This window comes from Balaenoptera acutorostrata, chromosome 8 (assembly GCF_949987535.1).
Source record: "Balaenoptera acutorostrata chromosome 8, mBalAcu1.1, whole genome shotgun sequence".
In the NCBI taxonomy this organism is placed as follows: Eukaryota; Metazoa; Chordata; class Mammalia; order Artiodactyla; family Balaenopteridae; genus Balaenoptera; species Balaenoptera acutorostrata.
In genome coordinates, this window is record NC_080071.1 from 48,528,295 (window position 1) to 48,543,722 (window position 15,428).

Consider the following 15,428-nt stretch of genomic DNA (forward strand, 5'->3'; position numbering starts at 1 on the left):
GTAGTATTTTTGGTGGGTAGCCACAAAAATAGGCAATCAGACAGCCACTTATTGCAACAAACAATTCTTGATGAACTGCATTCTGAAGACTGTAGAAGTCAACCACGGGGACTCAAAAATTACCCCAAACACTAATATTGAACTTGAACCAGAGTGGAAAGGTAATAGATAATATATAAAGCTTAAAGACCAAAAACAACTGTAGACTCTGGACCTAATTTGAATCACCCCAAGTACCCTCCCAAAAGGAATCATATAGTCATCAAGGAGGAAAAATAACAACATACACAACTCAAACATGAAGATATTTGATATTCCTGATTCAAAATATTTTCTCATATTCCTAAAAGCCTGTTAGGTGCTATGGAATATAGTGGAATGTAGTGTACAGTTTTCTTCCGTTTCATGTTTGTTTGGGGGGCGAAGGGAGGATTTTCCTGTCTTGAGAGAAGCTTCATATATCAGTTCTGACCTTTTTTATACAATTTCCTGAAAGGATAATGTCAGGGGTAGGGAAGTTGCATACTTTGTTTCTCATTTGTTTTTGCTGGAGAACTAACTTTGCCCTCTTTCTCTATATGGCCACATTACTACAGGATATCACCATTTCTCCTTATATATGAATCTTCTCTAGAAGCAATACTTCTCCAAAACTACAACCTATGGTCCCACGTACTTTTAAGCCCCTTCCCCAAGCCATTCAGACTATATTAAGTGGAGAAATTGAAACGTGTATGATTTCTTTGAAACATGTATAATTTGACAGCTGTTCAATGATAACTCAACAAGAATCCAAATAATTTATACTTCATGCCTCTAGGAAAGACAAAGCTTAGAAATTTATTTTAATTTTGTGTGTGTGTGTGTGTGTTGTCTGAAATATTTAATATTGACCTTAAGCTTAATTCATCTGCCAAAAAATAACTTGGCAATTATTAGGGATTTCCAACATAGCTAGTTAGCTGTGCTGGTAAAGAAATACTTATTTAAACATGTTTATGAGGAAAAAGTTTTCATCATTGCTGTTATAGAAAATATATGAAATATCTGATGTACTTTAGGTTCAATAGAATTAATTTAAAAACTATTTAATATCATATCAAATATTATATTGAAAAGGACTTTCAAAATGTAAAGCTCAAAAAAAATTAGGCACTGTATTTATCAGTTAATTATTAATTAATTATTAACCAACCAGAACCAAGATAGATATATATCAGTGTTCCTTACTCCAAGGGCAATGCTTTTCTCTTACAATATGCTAGTATATTTTATAATATATATATTTTATTTGTTGAAGACCATTACAGTAAGTTATTGTTATCAACATTATTATCACATGTAGGCATTTTTTATGGATGCTTGTTTTTAAAAGTTGAAAAAGGAGTTAGAGAAAGAATGGGAGGATTCCACATCTATTTATTTCTAAGAACCATGTATGAGTTCAGCAAGGAAGCTAATATGACAGAGTAAAAACACATTGCCTTTGAAGTTTTACTCTGATACTTATTGCTTGTATGACCTTGCTTAAGTTACCTGTGAGCAGGTAACTTAATCCCACTAAGCCTCAGTATTCTCACTTGTAAATTGGATGACTAGGACTGTGAGGTTGAATGAGGTTAATGCATAGTCATGTACATAGAAGGCACTTAGTACTTGTTATTTTCTGATCCTCCCATTCTGGCCCACAGCAAACACCAACTGTTATATAACAGAACAGTAGACTATACAACATATAATTCTTTTAAGTTATATTTATATTTATTTTTTAATATCTATCATCTGCATAGTACTTTACTAAATGTATGAGAAATTGTATAACTTTTGGTACTTGATTCTTTCATGAAATGATCATGAACTCTAATGAAAAGACAAGATACACAAAACATTTCCTCATACAAATGAGTGTAAAATAGTAAAAAAAAGCGATATGAAAGACTTTAAATTCAATATATTAAGATTTATGCTTACAAAAATATATGAAGCCGATTATAATAATATCCTTCTTTTTTTTTAAACAAGGACAAGCAAAGAGTGTTACGGCTAATTTTTAAATGAATGATAAAGACAATGTTCTTCCTCCCAGATGACACAGACAGGATTTCCTGAAAAATGGGACTGTGTTAAGACTTTTAACCTCTTTTGTATTTTGTACTGCTTTGGAGGGAGATTGGTGAAGAGTTCCTTGGATTACAATCAGCAGTGGGGCTAGTTGCTTCTCCACCATCAATGTTGGCGTGGAGATGCTAGAACAGTCATTAGGCATCAGCATTTTGACTTTCCCCCATCATCACAACCAGCCGTTCCTTGGGCACCAAAATAGGTTTCCCTTGTCACACTAACTGGCCATGTTGTAGCACTAAATAAAACACTATAGTCTCATAGTGGCGCTCTCTGAAATGCCATCAGCCGCTCAACTCCTTCTTTGGAATTAATAAAAATTGACATTTGTTCCTGGCTATTAGAAACAAAAAATCAAGACAATGTTTTATATTTTCTGTCTTCTCTTACATGGGAAGCTCCATAAGTACAGAGATCTTTGTCTCTTTGTTTACTGATCTATCCCATGCACATAGACCAGAGCCAAGCAGATGCTCAATAAATGTTATTTTTAAACAAATATTGAATGAATTCAAAGGATAATGATTCCCATGGCATAATCAACGAGAACATTGTGAGTGAGCTGAAACATAAAAATAATCCTAACAGATGGGTAGGTTTGGATAAGTAGTGGGATAGGAGGATGGTCTCCACTCAGTCCTTCTGAGTGGAAGGACTGGCTTAGGTATTACTGAGTACTTTTTATTATTCAGATAGACATCTGATATATTATACAAACTAGCAGGGAAGACAGGCATTAACCATGACAAAAGCTGCCAGCCAAGAAGCCAATTAAGGAAGGAGAATAGCCAACTGGCTTCAGCAAAAAGATTCCTTGTAGCTTTAAGATTACTTTCAGTAAAGTGCTGGAGATGGAGGCCAGATTGCAGATCAGTTATGAAAGAGGGATAAAACAGAGCCAGTGGGTCTTTCTAAATGTTTGGTAGTGAAGAAATTATGTATATGCCAGTAGTTAAGCTCAAATAATTTTTAAAAATATTGTCTATAAAATAAGAGAAGATTGAGTATGTTTAAAGAGTAATAAGAAAGACAGAGAGGTTGAAGATATCAAGTGAATCAAGAGTAATTGCTTATATAAAGTTCCTCAAAATTAAGGAAGGTATCTAATTCCAATCAAAAAGGAGTAAACTTGGACAGGAGTACATACTGTGGTAAGCAAATTAGCTACATATTTTTTTTGTTTTTTAAAGTTTTATCACAAAAATGTTCAAATATTCAGAAAGGACATAAGAATTGTATAACGCACACCCATATTCTCATCACTTTGATTCTGTGATTAACATTTGGTGATATTAATCATGTATTTATCCATATTTCCATCCTATTCATGTACATATCTGTCTTATTTTTGACATATTTCAAAGTTGTAAATGTCAGTACATGTCACTGCTAAATCTTTCAAAGTGTGTATCATTAACTATTGTTCAATATTTCTAAAACGTTTTTGTGATAAAATATACAAATGTGAAAAGCACAAATATTGATTGTTCCATTGATTGAATATGTTTGGAAAATGCATTTACCTAGGTGAGCCAAACATCTGGCAAGGTATAAAATATTTCCATCACCTCCCCAAAATTCTCTTATGTTGCTTTTCCTTGCCCTCATCCCACTGTTCTGGTTCTTTTTAACCACAGATCAGTTTTCCCTGTTCTAGAACCTGATATAAATGGAATGATGTAGTATGTATGTATGTACTCTTTTGCATACTTTTTGTTTTGAGTTTCACCCATGTTGTTGCAGATATCTGCAATTTGTGCTGTTTTATTACTAAATAACAATCCATTTGTACGAATATAACACAACTTTCTTATTTATTTTCCTCTTGATGGACACCTGAGTTTCAGACAGTTTTATAAAACATATAAAACATGAAAATTCTTGAACAAGTCTCTTTATGAACATATGCTTTCTTTTTCTTGGGTAAATACCTAGGAATGGAATTTCTGAGCTTACGCAATATATATGTTTAAATTTTGAGTAACTGACAGAGCTTTTTTCAAATATGGTAATAGCATTGAAGAATTTTTGCCATAATTATATGAGATTTCTAGGTTATTTTATATTTAATTTCAGTAATTCTGATTGATATATATCTTACTGCTATTTTATTTTGCATTTTCCTGATGATCTCCAAAGCATCTGTTCAAATATTTTGTCTATTTTTACTGGGTTGTCTTTTTGTTATTGAATCCTAGGAGTTCTTTATATACCCAAGAAACCAGTCATTTTTTTAAATATATGTTTTGTGAATAGCTTATCCCAACCTACATGTTACTTATTAATTTTCTTTTTTAAAGAAACCACTTTATTGAGGTATGATTGACATCCAAAAATCTGTACGTATACAACTTGCTGAGTTTGGAGATAATTATATATCCATGAAACCATCACCACAATCTTTGCCATAAACATATCCATCACCTCAAAAATTTTTCTCTCATTTTCTTTATGTGTGTGTATATATATATATATATATATATACATATATATATATATATGTATATATATATATATATATATATATGGTGTGTGTGTGTGTGACAAGAACACTTAACACAACACAAGAACACCTAATACAAAACAGTGCTATTAACTATAGGCACAATGCTGTACAGTAGATATTTAAGACATATTCATCTTATATAACTGAAACATTGTACCCTTTGACTAATATCTCCCTATCTCCCCCTTCCCTCAGCCCCTGGCAACTACCATTCTACTCTCTACTTCTGTGAGGTTGACTGTTTTATATTCTTTGTGTAAGTGATATCATATAGTATTTGTCCTTCTGTGTCTGGCTTATTTCACTTAGCATACTGTCCTCCAGGTATATTCATGTTGCTGCAAATGGCAGGATTTCCTTCTGAATAATATACTATCGTATGTATATACCACCTTTTCTTTATCCACTCATTCACTGATGGACATTTATACTGTTTCTATATCTTGGCTATTGTTTAAAAAAAAAATCTTCAATAAATATGGGAGTGCAGCTATCTCTTTAAAATACTGATTTCAATTTCTTGGAATATATACCCAGAAGTGGGATTGCTGGATCATTCAATTTTTAAATTTCTGAGGAACCTCCATACTGTTTTCTATAGTGGCTACGTCAGTTTATATTCCCAAATTTCTGTGTAATTTTTTCTTCTTATAGCATTCTTTTCCAAAGGTATTGTCTATAATAATTCATTATAGTGTTTGTAATAAAAAAGTAGTTATGGGCTTCCCTGGTGGCGCAGTGGTTGAGAATCTGCCTGCTAATGCAGGGGACACGGGTTCGAGCCCTGGTCTGGGAAGATCCCACATGCCACGGAGCAGCTGGGCCCGTGAGCCACAATTGCTGAGCCTGCGCGTCTGGAGCCTGTGCCCCGCGACGGGAGGGGCCGCGATAGAGAAAGGCCCGCGCACCGCGATGAAGAGCGGTCCCCGCACCGCGATGAAGAGTGGCCCCCGCTTGCCGCAACTAGAGAAAGCCCTCGCACGAACCGAAGACCCAACACAGCCAAAAATAAATAAATAAATAAATAAATAAGAAAATCCTTTAAAAAAAAAAAAAAAAGTAGTTATATATCCCTTTCCCCAATTTTGATTAAGAATTGTGGCCATATATTTACACTGATCAAATGTGTGAATGGACACAACTCAGCCTTAGTTTATACAACTTTGTATAACAAAATTTATTCAACAAAATAAAAGTCTATCATGTTCCTATATCTGGATGTTTAAATTTATTTTTTTCTTCCCATTTGCGTGATTTGGTATCACATGGACAGAATTCAACTTAAGAAAGTACACAGAACATGGCATGGCTGTTATAATAATGAATTTTCAATTGAAATATAAATCTTGTATTCTGCTTCTCTAAGAGTTCTTGGGAGTTTTCACAATATAAATCATTAACAAGAATGAAACTGGTTGCAACTGGCATTTATCTCTAAGAATCAATTGGCAAAATGAATTTTATTGTTAAAGCTACAAAGAAAGTCAGAACAGGACATCAAATTTCTGACTGCTTGAATGAAATCCTTTAGGTCTAGTATCTATATTAGCAAGACAATTACAGCAAAATTTTTATGCTTAAAGACATTTCTGCTTTCTCCAGTTGCCTGAGTTGAGTCATTACCTCTGAGAGAATCCATTTGGTGGCAAGGGAGAGATTGGTTATGTTCACTATGTGCTTTGTGTGAAAGCCAAAGTATATTTTTCTTTTCAGTGTAGCAGTTATAGGATCAATTTCTGCTGTATTGGTACCATAGAACGTATTTGCAGTGTGTCTAGTGTTAGTAGACCAAATCTGCCTCTAGGCTTCTGTTTGCTTTCCTGAGAAACAATAGTTAGGTAGTGATGGAATCCCATCTGTACAAATCTTTCAACAAGTCTCAAAATGACATTAAAAGAAGTAAAGAGTGACATAATTTTATCTCTGGATGCAATAACGTAACAAGAATTTAGGGCAACGAATGAGGATCTAGGCCAGCTAAGCTTAGGTAAACCTTGATTAGATTGTGGCCAAACATTGAGTGGTAATATCTGGAAAATTATTTCACAAGACTGTGGATGACAGGAATCAAGTATGCAAAAATCTGTGATAATTCAGATTTTAGATTCTCTTAGGATTGAAAAAACACTCTCCTCTAGAAAATACAACTCCAAACCCTATAACTAATTTAGAAGACAGGACAAAAGATACTGTTTTAATGAAATGTCTAGTGTTTGTTTATGGAGTTATCAACAACTGTGATGTAATAAAATCGTATTCAAGTAGTACCCTGGTTGTAATAAGAGTACAAATTAGAACATATTATTATCAAACACTTCCTTGAAGTATGTTTGTACAGTGCATATATAAACAGATATATCAACCATAGAATAGGTCTGAGGAGTGTATTTATTACCTAGTAATCAGAAATCCCCAGATTTTTCCCTCCCACAATTATTGGCTATTACTATGCTAAAATCATCTCTTTAGTGACAAGACTGTGTTTGAAATCCTCATTCAGAGTTACTTTTTGAGTTAATATGTAGTCTTAGAATGGAAAGTATCAAACTATAGAATTTCGGGAATGAAAAGCTATAATGCTCATATTTCTTTCCTGTTAGTTTTTCATTTATTTCCTATTGTTCTGACATGTATGGATTGGTATATCAGATTGTCTCATACATCCTTGAAAAAATTCAGTTTATGTATAAAATTTTGAGCAATATTTAATAAATTTGATTTAATATAATAAATATAGAAAGCTGCATTTCATAATTGCAAAATAAGCATTACTTTCAAATGCACATAAAACATTTACCAAAATGACTATTATTTTTTCCATAAAGCAAGTCTTAACAAATTTTGAAGACCTAATATCCTATAGAATATGTCTTCTAACCATTGTTAGATTAATCTAGAACATACTCAATATTAGAAACGAACAGATCCAGAAATATTTGGAAATTAAACAATACAATTCTTAATAACCAATGGGCCCAATTACAAAGAAAATTAGAAAATACTTGGAACTGAGCGCTTATGAAAATATGATATATTATAACTTGTAGAATGCAGCTAACTCTACTTAGAGGAAAAAGTTTTGCCTCAAGTGCATATACTAGAAAAGAATAAAAGCTGAGAAATAACTTACCAAAAGGAATATAAGAAGAAATAGAAAATTTGAACAGCTTTATAATTATTAAAGAAGTTAAATCTATAATTAAAAAAAATTTTCCGCAAAGAAATTTCCAAACCCTACTGGTAAATCCTTTCTTAAAACAAGGAAAAAATAGCACTTATCTTATACAAACTCTTCCAAAATATATGCATTTAAAAAATGTTTCTCAGCCCTTTTTATAAGGCTAGCATAATCTTGATATCAAAACTTATAAAAGCACTCCAAGAAGAGAAAATTAAGGCCAACCTCTATTTTGAACATACATGAAAAATCTAAACAAAATAATAGCAAACAAAATACAGTGTTATATTAGAAAAATAATACATTATGCTGGGGGAGATTATTACAGAAATAAAAGATTGATTTAACTTTTGAAAGTTAATCACTGTAATTCAACAGTTTAAAAGAAAAATCATATAATCATCTCAATAGTTACAGAAAATTATTTACACCTATTCAAATACCTAACAAAAATCCAGTAAAAGATGTGCAAAATTTCTACACAGAAAACCATAAACACTATTGAGACAAATTAAAGAAGATCTAGATAAATGGAGAACACGCCCATATTCATGAATATGGATACTCAATAATATAAGGATATATTGTCTCCTTAAATTTATTTATGACTTCATTTCAGTCCCATTTAAAATCCCAACAGGACTGAAAAGATCTAGGCCAGGATTCTACAGACTATAGCTTGTGGGCCAAATTTGGGCCTACTGCCTAGTTTATAAATAAATTTTTATTGGAACACAGCCACACCCGTCCTTTTACATATTGTCTATGGCTGCTTTTGAGTTACAACAGCAGAGTTGAGTAGTTATGATGGATACTATGTGTCCCCCAAAGTGGGAAATGTTTACTGTCTGTCCCTTTATAGAAAACCTTGGCCAAGTCTTGGTCTAGACAAACTTAAAGGAGAAGAACAAATGTGGGGGGCTAATACTACTGAATATCAACACATTATAAAGTAGTTAAATAGTTAACTATGTTTATTATAAGAGTATTTTAACATTATGCGATAGACAAACACAGACAAATAAACCAACATAACAGATTATAGAGTTCAGAAACAGATCCACACTTAAATGGACATTTGATTTAAGACCAGAGCAGTGGGAAAAGCATTGTGTTTTCAACGAAGGTGCAAAGTCAACTCTATAGCCTATGGAAAAAAATTAATCTTGATCCTTATCTTATGCACAGGGGAAATATAGATCTAAATATAAAATATCCAACAATATAGTTGGTAGTTGAAATCATAGAAGAATATCTTTATAATAGCCTTGTTAGGGCACAAAAATACTACCAACAAGGGAAAATTTTTATTAATTGTATGACATTAAAATTAAAAACTTCTCTTCACTCCAAACACCATTAAAAGATGAAATGCATAGCCACAGTGAAAGAAAATATGTTTTATATACAAAATAAACCAAGGAAGCAGAATATATAAAGAATCCCTGAACACACATTGGACTTCCAGTTTAACTCTGACCTGTAAAGAGCTTGTAAATTATCACTCCCATCCTTACAAGAAAAAGCCGGACAATCAGACAATCAACAACTTTTGTTTGACCCATCAGAGAACTAAGGTTTCAGGAAAAACCACCGTCACAATCTGGAGGGACAGGCAAATCCAGAAAGTCAAGGTCAAGATCGGATTACCTGGAGTAGCAGCCACAGGAGCCATGCATTGGTAAGAGTGCTTAATGGTAAATTTGGTGAATTGCTGGAGGTTGAAAGTGGGCTAGCATGAAAGCCAGAAACTCCTGGGGACCTCCACCCTTTAGTAGGCTTTACCTCCAGGAAACCCACCAGGTTCTCACTGTGAACATCTGGGGGGGAAATAAAAAACCCTTCGTGGTTCTGGAAGAGAGAGGGAAAGAGTAATCATTTTGAAATACTCTTAGAGCCTTCTCCATAACAAAAGTCTATGCTAAAGGGAAAAGTATTTTTCTAAGCCTTATCCTATCTGGGGGAAGGGAATTCCTTCCAATCCATCTCCCCCTAGCACTCCTGCTTCTCCAAAGGGGAAGGGGAGCAACAAAATGTAGTCACAGGTGTTAGGGCTTAGAGGAAATAGACTGAGAGTGCTGCAGCCAGAGAAGGGAGTTGGGGAACAGGGAGAAAAAAAATGTGTCACTGGAGATAGAATTTGTGAACATCGTGGCCCTGAGACACAGGTCCACGAAAAAGATTAAGATTTAATTAGAAGATTACAGAATGTTCCACTCACACCTCACCATTTATAGAATACTGCATCCAACAATAGCAGGACACATTCTCTTCTCAAGCTCATAGGAAACACTCACTTATATAGACCATAAAACGCACCTTAACACATTTAAAAGACTAGAAATCATACAAATTATGTTCTCTGACCACAATGGAATTAAACTAGAAATAAATAACCAAAAAATAGATGAAAAAATACTAAATATTTGGAAATGAAACAACATACAGGACTTCTAAATAACCCCTGGGTCAAAGGAGTCTCAAGAGAAACTAAAGAATCCTCATAAGAGATAGAAAGCAAAGACAAGTTGAATTTAGTAAAGTGGGGGAAAAGCCTTGCCCAGGCGGTTCACAAGAAAGGATTTTCAAATAGCTCATAAATATGTGAAAAATTGCTCAACATAATCATCAGAAAAATGCAAATTAAAATGATAAAATTTTAAAAATGACAGCTGTAGATGGTGAGAAGGACAGAAGTCAGCTGGAATGCTGATGAGAGTATAAACTGGTATGATAACTTTGGAAAACTGTTTGGCAGTATCTGAACATGTGCATATGCTATGATCCAAGACTTTCTCCTCAAGGAATATACCAAGCAGTAATGTGCCAAAACGTTTTTTTAAGTACAAAAATTTTCACAGAATGATTCATAATACCCAAACCAGAACATAATCTAAATAGTCCTCGGTAGTAGAAGGCATAACTGAATTGTGGCACAATAATACAACAGACACAATTGGCATAGAAAATAACCAAACATGCTACATGCAACAACATGAATGAATCTCAAATCAAAAACCTGAACGAAAGACTCAACCCGAAACGATACAAATGGTATGATTCCTTTCATATAAAATTCAAAAAGAGGCAAAAATAATTATTGATATTAGAAGGCAGAATAGTGGTTACCTGTGGGGAGGTAGGATAGAGTGATAAGGTGGGTGATGCCCAGAGGGTATTTCTAATATGCTGGTGATGTTTCATTTCTTGACTTTGTTGGTTACATGATCTGTTCTTTTTGTGACAATTCATCAACCTATACACTTTGATTTTATGTATTTTCCACAAGATGCTTCACTTCGATAAAAAGGATTTATTTTTAAAATTGAAGATAAAATACCAAATTTCATGGTGTGGAATACTGCCCTTATTGTTCCAGCACTTATGGCTCCACACCACCTAAGTACTCTTATTCTCTGCATCTAAGACATTAATATAGTCTTAAGATATTTAAAGAGCTGTTTTAGCAGACTCTTGCTTTCTGTAGGAAAATATAAAGTTGTTCATTTTGCAAGTTTGACTTACATTTCAAGAAGTTATGTGATTTCCTGTTTGATAGATGAAAGGTCCTTGCTTAAATAATAAATGACCTCTCTGTGTCCTCTACAGTATTAGAAAAACATCCTTCTGTAAAATTCTTTTTAAGTTTTCAGTTTCTTTTCAGGGTTATTGATATTCCATCCAACATCAGAGAAGTGGGCTGAAATACCTGTGGTTGGATTCCTGTAAGCTCAGGGCCAGGGCCCCTCAGTGTTGCTAGCTTAACTGCTTTATGTTTCTTCTTACAGGTGTACCTAATTCACCTTAATGCATTAATAGAGCTTGATTATTCTTTAGCTTTAAGATGACACTTTTTTGTCCATACAGCAAATAAGAAAGTATAGAATTTTAAGTCAGATTGCAATTCGATAAATGTACCTGGTCTTTGATGATTAGACTATTAAAGATGCAAGGGTAACTAATTTAACTAAAGGATTTTCTTTAGGTAGCCACACAGCAAATTGCATTCTTGTATTAATATAGAATCACTAGAATTCTAATTCAAATAGTTAATTCTCCCCAAAATATTTTTCATTATTTTGGGGACAAAGTGATCCACAATTTCTTTTTTTCTTTTTTTTTTTTTAATTCTGGACAAATTTTATGTTTGAGTCTACAAAATTGCATGAAGGCTAAACTCGAGAGACTTCCTATCATTCTAAAATTCCTCACAAATCATTTTTAGGACACTTTCTTATAAATATCACCCTTGAAAGCACATACAATTCCATTTGTTCCACATTTTATGATCTTAACCTACATAGGCCTGAACTCAGTTATTCATGGAATATCAAATATGATAGGAAGACAAACCTGAGAGAAACATTTACAATACAATAGCATAACTTGCTAAATTCCTCATCACCATTCTCTGAAAAAAACTTCTCAAGCCTTTCTCCTTTTTATTTTAACAATGGATTGAGGAAAATGTGCGATTTTCTCTTGACCTGAAAATATTTCAATGCACGGTGATCTTGCCCGACGGATTTAATATTTTCTGCATAACTGATACAGGAACCCCTATATGACTCTCTTCCATCCTATTGTAAAGGTCAGAAAAAAGCAGCAAGCTGGGAGGGAAATAGCTTATTGCCAGAATAGTAATGTCTGAAGGCTTTCAAAGTATGTTGGTTTTCCCCTCCTTCCAACTGTTTGTCTCCATTTTCTTCTTACAGCTCACAAAACGTAGGGGTTTTGTTGTTGTTAACACAGCTGTTCTTTGTAGGTTTTTTTTTTTTTTCCTTCTCCAGATTAAAGTCCTATCTCTCCTTAGTTTGATTCTCTATGCAGTATTTGACTTGCTCAGTTCCTGCCTGATTGCGTCAATGAGCTCTGCTTTTAGCTTAGTTAATTCTTTTCTCATTTCATCTAAAATGTCCTGCTTCAACCTGTCATAATACAGTCCCGCCGCCTGGACTCCATTGGCACTGGGCTGTGACGAGGGTGCAGATTTTGGTCTGTGTAATGAATCATAGGACCTGTTGTCAAAACAATCTGATTTTTCCTTGGAGAATCCCATCTGGAACAACAGACTTGCTGCCATTCATTGTATTTGTTCTTTCCCAAGGTTTTCTTGTCGGTTCAGGTGTACTTGTTGAAGAGGCCTTAGAAGTTACAGGCTCTGAATTTTCATTTTGTCCTCTTTTTGTTCTGTTTCTATTGTTGATCCCTTTTCAGCAATTCTTCTCCTCCTGGCCAGCAGGGCACTCACTCCTTCCATTAAACCACTACCCCTCTAAAGGAAGGGGTCCATTTCCACGACCCATATCTGTTTTAGATGAGGCCGAATTCACACCAGTGGTGTTCCCTCCGCTTGGGAAGGAGGCATCCTCCATCCTTGACACTTTCCTAAGTTTTGCTCCAGCAATTGCAGCTGCAAGTCCAGTTAAAGGGCGATTGTCTTCAGACATGGATCCCGAAAAAAATCCAGATGCAGGGAGGGGAGGAGGTGATGAGGGAGAAGGGGGTACTTGATTAGGAAGAGGTGGTGGAGGAGGCGGAGGCGGGGGCCCTGAGGACGGAAGTGGAGGGAGTGGAGGAGGTCCTGGGGGAGGAGGGAGTGCTGCTGATGCCTGGGCAGGACCTGGCGGAGGTGGAGGAGGGAGTGGAGGTTCAGGTGGTCCCAAGACAATGTCCTGTTGGGCTGGAGTCTCGGCCAGCTGAGAGACTGCCTGCAAGCCTGGCTCAGAAGAAGAGGCTCCCAGCACAGAGTTTAGAGGAGCCTCCACAGAGGCAGGGGCAGCTGCAGAGGGAGAAGGGAGAACACTAGGCTTGGATGAGGGAGTTGAGGCAATAGGGGTGCTTGGAGGAGAAGCCCTCATCCACAGTGTGAGAGTGGTGCGAGGGAAGGCGGCGGTGGGCTGGTAGAGACACTGGACGTGTGACAGAGTCGAGCAGCCCGCTGGGTGCCACTGGTGATGGAGGCATCTGGGGCACAGGAGAAGAAACACAACCGGGGAGGACAGGCCTTGGACCAGTAGCTCTGCCTGGGGGGGAGAGGAGACAGAGGGAGGGGCGAGAAATTGGAAGTAGACCAGGCACAGAGCTTCATAGCTGGAGGTTGAAGAGAGGGTGTGTTCACAGGAGAAGAAGGTCAAGAGTTTTTGTTCAGAGGACAAGGAACTGTAGCATAATGGGGAAGAACAGGGTGGAAGGCTGAACCTAGAGATGTTGCAAAACGTGTCTCGGAGCGTCGAAGTGGTGGTGTAGTGGGTGTGGAAGTAGGTGGCAAAGCGGTCAGTACAGCATAATCAGGAGTGGCCTCTGACACTGGAGCTGAGATGACTTTAGCATATGATGGAGGAGGTGCTGAAGCAGGCTGGCAACTGGCACACTCAGGAAGTGGAGCATTATACAGGGAGCTGTCGGAGGATGGAGCGGCATTTGACATTCTTCGCTCTCGCTCGCATTCCGGTGGCTCCCTTTCTAGCTGCTCTTGCCGCTGTCTTTCTTGCCTTTCCCGGTCCAGCCTCTCCCACTCTTGTCTCTCCCGCTCCAGGCGATTCTGACATTCCCTTTCTTGTCTCTCTCTCTCTCCAGCTGCTCCTGTTCTAGTCTCTCCCTCTTCAGCCTTTCCCTTTCTAACCTCTCCCTCTCCAATCTCTCCCTTTCCATTCTTTCTCTCTCCAGGCTTTCCCTCTCCAGCTCCTTTTGTTGTTGCTGTTCTTGTTGTTGCCTTCTTTGAATTTCCGATTCTTCTTGTGATGGGCCATTCTGAACTTGGGCAGGTAATTGTGAATTTTGTCTAGGCAATGTTGGCCCTGTTTCCTGTGAATTCAACACTTCTAAGGCATGCATCATGGCACTTGCGAAGACATTGGCATCTTCTTTGCTGCCAAAGTTGAGACCATACACCTGTCTAGCATCCCACCATTGGTGGAAGGTCTGTGTAGCTTGATTGTACTTCAACCCTTCAGGAATGGCACAATTTATCACTACCTGATGGTCCTGAATCTTCCTGCCCACCACTCTGAATGTGTTGTTGCCTGTATGATGATATATATGAACTCTGCTGAACCTGGTTGAACCACCAGCTGGCATCCACTTTTTACTGGCATCATCATAGACCGTCAAAGCAGTTCTTGCCTGACAGATACTCTGTTCACTTATTATTTTAAATGTATCATGCCACTCCTTTCTGGTCTGCAGAGTTTCTGCTGAAAAATCAGCTGATAACCTTATGGGAGTTCCCTTGTATGTTATTTGTTGCTTTTCTCTTGCTGCTTTTAATATTTTCTCTTTATCTTTAATTTTTGTCATTTTGATTACAATGTGTCATGGTGTATTCCTCTGTGGGTTTATCCTGTATGGAACTCTCCATGCTTCCTGGACTTGGATGATTGTTTCCTTTCCCAGGTTAGGGAAGTTTTCAGTTATTATCTCTTCAAATATGTTCTCAGGCCATTTCTCTCTCTCTCTTCTCCTTCTGGGACCCCTATAATGTGAATGTTATTGTGCTTAATGTTGTTCCAGAGGTCTCTTACAATGTCCTCATTTCTTTTCATTCTTTTTTCTTTTTTCTGCTCCACAGTAGTGATTTCTCCTACTCTGTCTTCCAGCTCACTGATCCATTCTGCTTCATTT

The 15,428-nt window shown here is 36.3% G+C and overlaps 1 pseudogene; it reads right to left on the minus strand.

Annotated features, from left to right (window-relative positions):
• Positions 1–12,577: 12,577 nt before the first annotated feature.
• Positions 12,578–14,942, minus strand: LOC103002732 (protein enabled homolog; annotated as a pseudogene).
• Positions 14,943–15,428: the final 486 nt, after the last annotated feature.